This window comes from Lathyrus oleraceus, chromosome 3 (assembly GCF_024323335.1).
Source record: "Lathyrus oleraceus cultivar Zhongwan6 chromosome 3, CAAS_Psat_ZW6_1.0, whole genome shotgun sequence".
NCBI lineage: Eukaryota > Viridiplantae > Streptophyta > Magnoliopsida > Fabales > Fabaceae > Lathyrus > Lathyrus oleraceus.
Window position 1 is genome coordinate 417,513,109 of NC_066581.1, and position 11,483 is coordinate 417,524,591.

An 11,483-nucleotide genomic window follows, 5' to 3' on the forward strand; every position below is an offset into this window, starting at 1 on the left:
AATTGAAGCAAGAGAGATCAAGTTCTGCACAGCATTGAAGGTATTTTCCAGATTTTTTCTTCTTTTCGATTCTCTCTCAATTCTCGTCAATTCTCTTGGATCCTTGGTTGTCTAAAGTCCTACCAATGTAGGCAAGAAGATTGAGTTGCTTTGAGGCCAAATCGAAGCAACTCAGTTCATGTACCTCAAATTTCAACTCCATGTATCTCTCAATATACTTGGAGTTAGGTTGAATAGAGGTCAGATTCGTGATCAGTGTCATTTTCTCTTTAAGATCATGTCCTTCTTTTTCATTTTTATGATGGTGATGAGTGGACCAGTCCGACCAAGGTCGCCTGAGAAGACGACCGGCACTTTGCTGCGGCAATGAGGTGGCGTGGTCCAAAGCCACAAGATCAGTTCAAATTGTTTTAATCTTGAGTGTTCCTTTTGATTACCAACTGTGTGGCACGCTGACTAGTGTACACCATGGAACGCGTGTTTTCATCCACTTGATCTGCCACCTCAATTAATGAGGGAGATCAAGTGGTCCACATTTTTTCTAATTAATTGATTTTCATTTTATTTGTTTTATTTTCACTAATTCATATTAAATTTAATATTGATCCAAAAAATATGAGAGTTTCACCAAAAAAAATCCTCTTTCATTTTCTGAATTAAAATTATTTTTTGGATCATTATTAATATTTTTCATGATTTAATTGATTTTGTGAATATTTTTAATTGTTTAAAAATACTTTTAAGTTTTCAAAAAATCTGAAATTTTTTCTCCAAAGTCCTTTGACCTTGTTTAACCTGTGATAAATATCATGGTCATTTCTTTGGTGTTTTGATGAGGTTTTAGGAAATTGATCAACCATAATTTAATTTAATGCATATTTTTAATTGCGTAATTGCCAAATAAATTATGTAGAGCCATTTTAATTGACTTTGTGAGTTTGACTTGTGTTGTTGGGCCTTGGTCAAGGTTGATTTGACTTTGCTAGGTTAAGATCATTGGATTTAGGGGATTGATGGAATATACATTCCATCTCCCAAAATGAATGAATGATCTTAATTTGGTAAAAGTCCTCCTTTGACCAATTTGTGTTGAATCCAATCCCCCTCCCTCTTCATCTCATTCCCCTTCTTTATCCATTCATGTCATGGACCTATGATATCTTTATATCCTAAGGCTAGTTGATTTCAAAATCAACATAAGTATGGATGAGATTAGGTCCCCAACTTTGCATATTCTTTTTGTGTGTGGTATATTTCATGAGCATAGTCCATCATACTATGTCTCTAACATGCATTAACACCAAAATTCTATTGTCCGACCTCAAATAGTTGTGACTTCTACATAAGTCAAATTACGATTGCTTAACATAACGCTAAATTTTGACACAAAAGGCATAACATTCTAGTTAGTGAGATTGTAAGTCTCCCCTCTTTCATGGTATTGTGTGGAAACTTGGCCTTGTTTCCTTCCTTTGGGAGATGTCTTGGTTCAAGGATCCATGCTTATGATAAGTGGGTTGAGTGTTCTCCAGAGAATGACTTAAAACAAAAGCAAAGCAAAAGCAATACTAACTTATAATCAACTAACAACTAACATTTAATTTCAAGCCATTTACTTTTAATGCACTTTAATTTTTAAGCTTTAATTATTTGCCATTATTCATACCATTCAAGTTGTTTATATTAATGTCTTTTTCCCTTTGTCCATTTGGACCATATTTTGTGATATATTGTGTTTTGTATATAATTGTTTATTTGTGTGGTCTTTTGACCTTAATGTACATAGTAAGAACAAAAAACCCTAAAATACATCTTGTGTAGACTGTTGGTTTGATCTGAGACTATTGGACTTAGAATTTAGGCAACACTCCCTATGCAAAGGACTTGGCCAATGCCAACTTTCATGAAACCAAGTGCTTGTGAAAAGAACATTCATCTGATACAATATTGAAGATCCATTTGAGTTCATCTGCAACATGATCATTGTGAAGCTGTTATTTTGAACCTGTAACTTATGCCCTCTTTGAAGTCATCTGATACATGGAAATTTTTTGAAGAAGAACATGGAATTGTTAAGCTTGGATGTGGGTATCTTTATTTGATGTCTTGCTCTTCAACTTGCTATTTGTGTATTATCTGTTGCTTGATTCTAAAGTCCAAGGGAAATTTGGGTTTCCATATGACATTCTTGTCTATTGGATTGCAGCTCATTGGTCAGATTGTTTCAACTCTCAACTTTTAAATTTGTTCTTAGGATTAGTCTCTTCATCTCCTTTCCACTTCTTTAATTTCAAAATCTCTCCCCCCTTTTAAAAATCTTGTTTGATTGTATCTTTTTCTAAACTTTGACCATATTGCAAATTAGAAACTTTGGTCTTATGCCATTGCATTTTCAAACTTTTTATTAATCAAACTTGTAAATAAACTTAACTATACTTGACTTAAAATTTCAAAAGCCAAAAAGAACTAACACTCATTCAAATCATTTTTGGGCTCTTGTGCCTTTCAAACTTAAAATTTTATTAAAAGCAATGCACTCACTTTTAAATTGATACCACGAACTACGAGGTTTTGATCCCTCATTTTTATGTTGGTACGTAGGCACAAGTCCGAAGGTCTTGTCAACCACAAAAATATAATTAATGAATTCTTTTATCATCCCCTCATTCTATTTATTGCAAACATCATTTGCACAAAAACACATATGCACAAAAAAAAGGGCTCCCTAGGAGTACCTAGGACACTTTGGGTGCTAACACCTTTCCTTTGTGTAACCAACCCCCTTACCTGTAACCTCTCGAGAGTCTTTTAACATATTACGTCATATTTCTAAAGCCTATGTAATATTATCCTCCTTTTCACACTTACAGAAAACAAAGTCAATTGAATATGTCGCCTCTTTAGAAACTAGTAGAAGACCCGTGTGTTCGCATGAGTAGGTTAAATTAGGTAAAGATCTAAATGAAATGAAAATACAAAATGATAATAAGATAAAATCGTAGAAATGAAAAGGAAGTATTCAACTGAATAAAGTAGTAGTTGATGAAACTAAATGAAACTAAACATAACTCAAAAACAAAAAACATAAAAAGATATAAATCTATACAACATTATGGAAAACTTCTTTGAACACCACATTTGTAGTTTGACATGATGGATTCTTGTCATTGTCATGAATTAATATTTTCAAACCAACCTTGCTCTTTACTCTTGACATGTCAACATAGAGTTGTCCGTGATTGAACACATCCTTTGGCAAATATAAGCCTACATAGTATAGGGATTGGTCTTGTGATTTGTTTATGATCATTGCAAATGAAACAATAATGGGGAATTGTCTTGTAATGAGTTAGAATGGCCAAGGAGATTGTGAAGGAGATGAAGACATTCTTGGTATGTAAATAGTATTTCTAATATGGGTACCTAAAATAATTTTTGCTTCAATGACATGATTTGCTAGCCTAGAAACAGTTAATCTTGTACCATTACAAAGGCCTTCACTTTGATCCAAATTCTGATCAACGTGATACATGAACCGATTTTTAGTTGTATGGGATAATTTGGTAATCCCTATGTTTTCAAATAATTCAAGAATTCAGGTGTCAAATGCTTGAAACCATCATTTTCATTTGCTTCTGATCGGTCAATGGAATCACTACTCAAATAGTCCTTTGGGTCACCTGTATAAAGGATAATATTCAGTTAGGATGAACATCAAAATAACTAACAGAATATTAATGAAAAAATATAAGCATAAAATGTTTACCTGGAAGAAGATTTATGATGTAATCATTGATTTCATCAACTATTTCAATAGTTGAAGCCAAAATAGCTTTACTTTGAAGGAAGGTAGTATCAGTGAAATTTTGTAGTAAATTTGGATGAGTGTTTGTAACAATCTTGGCTATTGGATTGACATAATTTGTTAGAAGTAACTCTTGTGGAATTGTAATTTCAGCATATCCATCATTTGGTTCAGATATTTTTCCATCACCAACTTTTAAAATCCATTCAGAAAACTGTTGAATCTCTTCGGTATGAGTTGAATCAAACCCAGTTTCCAAACACATATTTATGGTTAGTTTAAGAACTTTGCCTCCAAAAAATTTCTGACATGCAACATTGTCAATACCCATCATATATTTTAAAGACTTGTCAAGAGATTCAAAACAGATTTTGTTTGTCATAGGAGCCTCATCCCAAATTATCAACTTAGTAATCTACAACAACCCAGTAAGGTCAGATTTTTTCTCAATGTTACAAATCGAAGATTCCAGACATGGTACTGGGATTTTGAATCTTGAGTGTGATGTCCTTCCTCCTGGTAAAAGTAGACTTGCAATTTCACTTGAAGCAACATTCAAAACTATGTCTCGATTTGAACATAAAGTTACTGATAGTGTGTTCCACATGAATGTCTTCCCAATTTTACCATAACCGTATAAAAAACACCTCCTTTTTTATCAGTAACTGCTTGCATGATTTTATCAAATATATTGTGTTGTTCATCTATGTAAAACACGAAATGAATAACATGAAGTTGTTGTTAGTACATTTGGTCTTACTGTATTTAAGTTATGCATGAAACATTTAGGAAATTCTATGTTATTGTACGTGTGCAACATAGAATTCTATACAATATGGCAATGAATTTCATTATGATTTGATACCAGAATCATACAACAATTAGTTATTAATTACATGCTGATCTGATACAGCAAATACCACATATACGTCAAATATGGCAATGAATTTCTTATAGCAATGAATTATATGCTACTGTACGTGTAAGTTATGGCAATGAATTGTATGTCAATGATGAAACTGTATGGCAGAATGAACCGCGTACATATGGAAATGGTTTCTATGCAATCGAATATAATATATTCAGAAAGTTTAGACACATGGATATTGGCTTATTAATATAGTTATTTACATAGTTATCGTTGAAATATGAGATTAAGAGATATTTGAATAAACCGTGTGTTTTGCAAAAGCACTACGGAGACTTTATTATATATAGAGAGATTATAACTAATTACATTATACAGTCAATGTGAGACTATTCGATATGCAAATATTCTTAATACTATATTTACAAATATCAACACCCCCCTCAAACTCGAGCATATAAATCAAATGTATCAAACTTGTTACATATATAATTAGTTATGGGGCTTCGTAGAGATTTTGTAAACATGTCTTCCAATTGATCATTAGAGTTGACAAAGTTTGTGACGATGTCACCTGATTTGATTTTCTCTCTGACAAAGTGACAGTCTATCTCAATATGTTTGGTTCTCTCATGGAAGACTGAATTTGAAGCAATGTGCAATGCGACTTGATTATCATAAATAAGTGTCATTGGTCTTTCTTCTTCAATTTGAAGTTCCTTGGGCAATTGTTCTAACCAAATAAGTTCACATGTTGCCATTGCCATGGTCCTATACTCTGCCTCGGTGCTTGATCTTGCAACTACATTTTGTTTCTTACTTTTTTTTTCCAGGATATAAGGTTTCCTCCAACAAGTACATAATATCCAGAGGTGGATCGTCTATCAATGGGTGACCCTGCCCAATCAGCATCGGAGTATCCAACTATCTGAGTATGTCCTTTATTTTCATACACTAAACCTTTTCCTAGAGCACATTTGATGTATCTCAGAATCCGGATAACAGCATCCATGTGTTCCTGACAAGGGGAGTTTAAGAACTGACTTACCATATTAACTGCAAAAGAAATGTCTGGACGAGTGACTGTGAGATAATTCAACTTTCCAACCAATCTTTTATACCTTCCTGAGTCAGATAGAGGCTCCCCCTGATTGGGTAGTAGTTTGACACCTGGATCCATATGAGTATCAGTTGGTTTAGCATTCAACAAACCTGTTTCTTCCAAAATATCCATAGCACATTTTCACTGAGAAATCACCAAACCATTTTTAGATTGAGCTACCTCAATACCCAAGAAATAGAGAAGTTTACCAAGATTTTTTGTCTGAAATTTATTCGAGAGATGTTGCTTTAACTGGAGTATACCATGTTGATCACTACCAGTTATGACAATATCATCTACATACACAATCAGATAAATACACCCTTGGGCTGAGTGGCAATAAAAAACAGAATGGTCAGCTTTACTACGGATCATACCAAATGGTTGTACTACAATGTTGAATCTACCGAACCAAGCTCTCGGAGATTGCTTAAGACCATAAAGAGACTTGTGTAACCTACACACCATATTCGATGATTCCCCCTGAGCAACAAATCCATGTGTTTGCTCCATATACACTTCCTCTTCAAGATCACCATGTACAAAAGCATTTTTATGTCAAATTGATGAAGAGGCCAAAGTCGAATGGCTGCAATGGCTAGAAGAAGTCTATCAGATACCATCTTGGCTACAGGAGAGAATGTATCACTATAATCTAATCCAAAAATTTGAGGGTATCCTTTGGCTACCAAGCGAGCTTTAAATCGATAAATCTTATCATTTAGACCAACCTTCACTGTATAAAGCCAACGACAACCTACTAAAGATTTCCCATGGGGTAGAGGAACCAGTTCCCAGGTACCACTATGTTGAAGAGCATGCATTTCATCAATCATTGTTTGTCTCCACTCAAGGTGAGATAATGCTTCACCTGGAGTTTTAGGAATAGAAATAGAAGACAAATAAGATAAACATGTATACTGCAAAGGGGAAGGCGATGGTAACATAAATCAATATAATATGGAGAAGAATTTTGTGTTTTACGTATACCTTTTCGAAGGGCAATCGAAAGATCAGACTCGGGTTGAAAGATCAGATTCGGTGATGGCAAAGGCATCGAAGGAAAGTCTGTAATGACCTCAGGGATAGGTATGACCTCATGGACAGAGACGACATGTGTTGGTGATGATGCTGATATGTTTGAAGTAGTCGAGAAGTGGGTGGGTCAGGAGCCCTAGACTGATGGGGGATAATGGTAGGCGGGACATTAATAAATGTCGGAAAAGGTGTGAGAGTACTTTCTTGAATGGGTTATGGAGTTACGTGACTGGACTCGAAATATGGAACCGACTCGAAGAAGGTAACATTGGCTGATACTAGGTATCATTGTAGAGTATGTGAATACCAACGATAACCTTTTTGGGATCAATGATAACCAAGAAAGACACACTTTAGTGATCGAGTTGAGAGTTTATCAAGACCAGGAGAGAGATCGTGTACAAAACATGTGGACCCGAAGACTCGAGGAGGAATTGGGTGAAGTGGGGAATTGGGAAAAAGGATTGAATGAGGGATTTTATTGTTAAGGACAGATGAGGGCATGCGATTTATAAGGTAACATGATGTTAGCACACCATCCCCCCAAAATCAAAGTGGAACATTACCATGGAGAAGTAGGGTCCCAGTGGTTTCTACAAGATACCGATTTTTGCATTCGGCTACCTTGTTTTGTTGAGGTGTGTGAGGGCAATATGTTTGATGGAGAATACCATTGCGTGATATAAAATTCTGAAATTGTTGGGATAAATATTTTCACGGGCATTGTCGCTTCTTAAGGTACGGATAGACACACCGAATTGAGTTCTTATTTCTTGATAGAATTGTTCAAAAATAGAAAATAATTTAGATCTATTCTTCATTAAAAATATCCAGTGCAACGTGAAAAAACATCAATAAATATGACAAAATACCTAGACTCAAGAGTAGAGACAGTACGCGAGGGACCCCAAACATCGATATGAACTAAAGCAAAAGGGGACGAAGCTCGTTTATTGACTCGATTGGGAAAATGACCACGAGTTTGTTTCCCTAGCTGACACAACTCACAATCTAAATTCGATACATTTGATAAATTTGGCACCAACTTATGTAGTTTGGAAAGATTGGGATGACCTAACTGAGCATGGATAGTGAGTGGAGAATATTTGGCTGAGCATGTCTGAGATGACACTGAGAGGTAATAAAGACCTTGAGACTCACATCCGACACCAATCGTCCGTCCCGAACTCTGATCCTGCAGGGTAAAATTATTGCTAATGAAGGTGACACTACAATCAAGAGAATGAGTTAAACGACTGACTAAAAAGAAATTAAATGGACAATTAGATACATATAGGACTGAAGTAACCGAGAGAGAATGTAGAATTTTAATAGTACCAATCCCTTCGGATCGGGTTTGAGAATCATTGGTAGAAGTTATAGTAGGTAAGAAACCGGATGTAGAGAGGGAAGAGAAAAGATTTTTATCACCGGTAACATGATCTGACGCACCAAAATCAAGGACCCAAGATCCAAGAGAAGATGATTGAGAGAGACAAGAAAATGAATTACCAGTGTGTGCTACCGAAGCAGTAGAATTTAAGTTCTGATAATTCTGATACACCTGAGGAAATCATCATAGTTTGGCGTAAAGTTATGAGGAGTAGCCATGAATATCGGATCTGAAACAATTTCCCTATGGAGAGTGGAGCGGTGGGAAAATTGTCGGGATCGACCGTCGAACATGCTGTCATGTGCCGAGGTTTCTGCCGATGAAAAGTAGGGAACGGCTGGATCGGAAGAGGCACTTCTATTGGTAGGTTACCATAGAATTTTGAAAAGTGAGAGGCAAACCGGAGTGATAACACGGTTTGTAAAAAAAAATCTCACCGGAAGACAGTGGGTTAACCGAGTAAAGCACAACAAAGAAAGAATTGCATTTTAGCATACTCTAGATACCATGTTGAAATAAAAGAGACTAAGAGACATTTGAATAAACCATGTATTTTGAAAAGTACTACGAAAACTTTATTATATAGAAAAATTATAAGTAATTATATGATATAGTCGATGTGAGACTATTCAATATACAAATATTCTTAATATTATATTAAAATAAAATTATTAACGAAATAATATAGAATAGACGAAATGAATATGAAAGGTGAAAAGTAAAGCAATATTAGGATGCAGGCACTAAGTTTGAAAAGTAATATAGAGTTATTAAAGACTATAGTTATTAATATACAATTGTTAGAATGGAAAGTAAGATATAGATATAGTAAAATAAATGATCTAGCCAAACAGGCAGTAAGTTTGGAAAGCTAGATACTCGATATAGACACACAAAAATTCCATATACATGCAGGGGTTTAAGTTCAGGTGAAAAATATATATAGGACATGAAAATCAGGGGCATGAATTTCGGCGGCACTTATCCTACTAATAAATGCATGACCACAAAATGAATATGATAACATAATGAAGTCATGCCATGTTTTATGAAATTTTTTATATAACTACATTTGTTAATTAAATTAGAAATTGCACTACTTGTCAAAGATTTGAACAAATTTTGGTATAAAACTTTCTGAGTTACAACATCATATTGTGGTTTATCATAAATTAATCTATTTTCAAGAAATTTCATCACATAATTATTAAGATATGATATAGGCTTAAAGTCTTTCAAGCTCTTTTTATTTTTTTTAAGTTGTTTCTCAATTTTCATCAAAGTCAATTGTTGGATTTCTTCTGAAAAAACTATTAAATCTACAATGATTATGTAATGAAATCTTAATAGAGGGGTTAGTAGTTGTTGGTAGACAAGACTGGACATTGGAAGGAAAATGATAAAACAATGTACCGTATAAGCAATCAACTTGAAAGTCACCAATCAAGAAATCCCCCATTGATTTGAAATTGAATTTGTGAAGTGGAATCTCGGGCATGTCAATCACAATGATTGGAGTTGTACCATTAAAAAAAGTTGGAACTTGTTGGCACAAACTTTCAATGGTAAGTCATTTATCAGAGGCTCTCCATTATATACCATGTAGGTATGATGCTCTTGTAATGTCTGGTTCCACACGTCAAGTTCACGGTTCCGGATTACAACATGGATTTGGTGATCCTAAGAAGGCCAAAAAGTTTTATCAAATTGTATATATTGATAAAAGAAATGAAAACACATAAAATACAATATACTAATTCATCATCCTGGATTAGAATGAGTATGTATACATTAACAACGGTGATTAAATCATAGCATATATGAAATATATACCTCTGCATCCTGAATAATAACTTTAACATGTTGTTGTCCATTTCGTTCCTTCACTAACCATAGATCGATAACGTGTATTACAATCTTCCAATGTTTTTGGTCTGGCGGCAAATCTTTGATAAGAATAGGTGGCCTAGACATCTTTTGATGTTGATCTAATATCGAAAACAGAAAAATGAATACTTGGTTAAAACACCATAAATGAACAAAACCACACATATAGAAAACATGACACACAAAAGCATGAAAGGCGGCCTAGACATGTTTTGATGTTGGTCTGATGTCGAAAACACATTGTTCTCGGAATGACATCCTAAAAAATGAGTCTAATACAAAAGTGAAGAAAACATATCAGAAACAACATTCCTAACCATACATAAAAAAACAATATACATGACAGAAGACTAGTTGATACAAATGAATGAAAACTTGACAGAAGAATATATACCAAAAGACAAAACACGGAAAAAATGGCAATGGTTTCAGAACACGAATTCAATAGTTCAAACTTTATTTAGATATAAAAAAACGAAGCATATGCCTTCAAAACAGGAATCAAAAATGAAAAACCAGTCTCAGATGGGAAACATTTGAAACATGAAATATGAATACTCAGAAATCCTCATAACTTGAATCGAACTTGAAATACAAGTTTCAGATGGAAAATGAAAGAAACATCAAAACAGAAAACTCATAAATTTAGATAAAACACCGAAACCATGATACACCACACAAAAACATAAAACACCTAGCATAATAGCAAAAACTTGACATAAATAAAACGTCTCAGATTTACATAGTATAATACAAAGTACAATGTTGAAGTAAGAAATGATCTAACCTTAAAAAACTCTAGAAAAATCAGACTGAAGTGATGAGAGAGAATGGAGGAAATATCGGACGACTGCAATAGTTGAAACGGTGGAGGATGAAGGTTGCAGTTTCACTTCTATTTACACGGATAAAAGAGAAGAGTAATGGCCCAATTTTGAATGATGTAACAAGCGGTCAATAAATTTTGCCACTTGGCATATGAGTGGAATGTGATTGGTCGATAACTTAGTATTATCGGCAAAGGCATTAGTTAGAAAAAATAATTACTTTTAGTAAGGGCAAATTAGGGGACTTTTTGCCCCACTTCTGAAAATTTATTCTCAATCTACCATATTTTGAAAAAAAAAATCCCAGAATGCCCTGTTTTTAGAATAGACTCGCCCTTGTGAAACCCATTTTTGTGTAGAAATGACTCGACCAATGGATGACCGAGTTAATGAAGGAATGCTTTTTTTTATAATTTAAATACATTTTAGTATTAATAATAAATACTTTTATAATAATTATATTATTTAAATAATATAAATTATAGTTTCTTTCTAATATTTTTTTATAAATTAAATTTTATTTTTATAATAAAATTATAATTATATTAATTAAGCATATAAAT

At 33.9% G+C, this 11,483-nt stretch overlaps 1 long non-coding RNA gene across 2 annotated transcripts; it reads right to left on the reverse strand.

The window, feature by feature from the left end:
- Nucleotides 1-3,188: 3,188 nt before the first annotated feature.
- Nucleotides 3,189-11,027, reverse strand: LOC127128002 (uncharacterized). Of its 2 annotated transcripts, XR_007805611.1 has the most exons (5): nt 10,881-11,027; nt 10,040-10,194; nt 9,620-9,886; nt 3,767-4,509; nt 3,189-3,680 (listed from the first exon to the last, which is right to left on the reverse strand). It is a non-coding gene; the product is annotated as an uncharacterized LOC127128002 (long non-coding RNA). The 2 variants fall into 2 exon arrangements; XR_007805610.1 differs by lacking the exons at nt 3,189-3,680; nt 3,767-4,509 and having other exon boundaries at nt 9,438-9,886.
- Nucleotides 11,028-11,483: the final 456 nt, after the last annotated feature.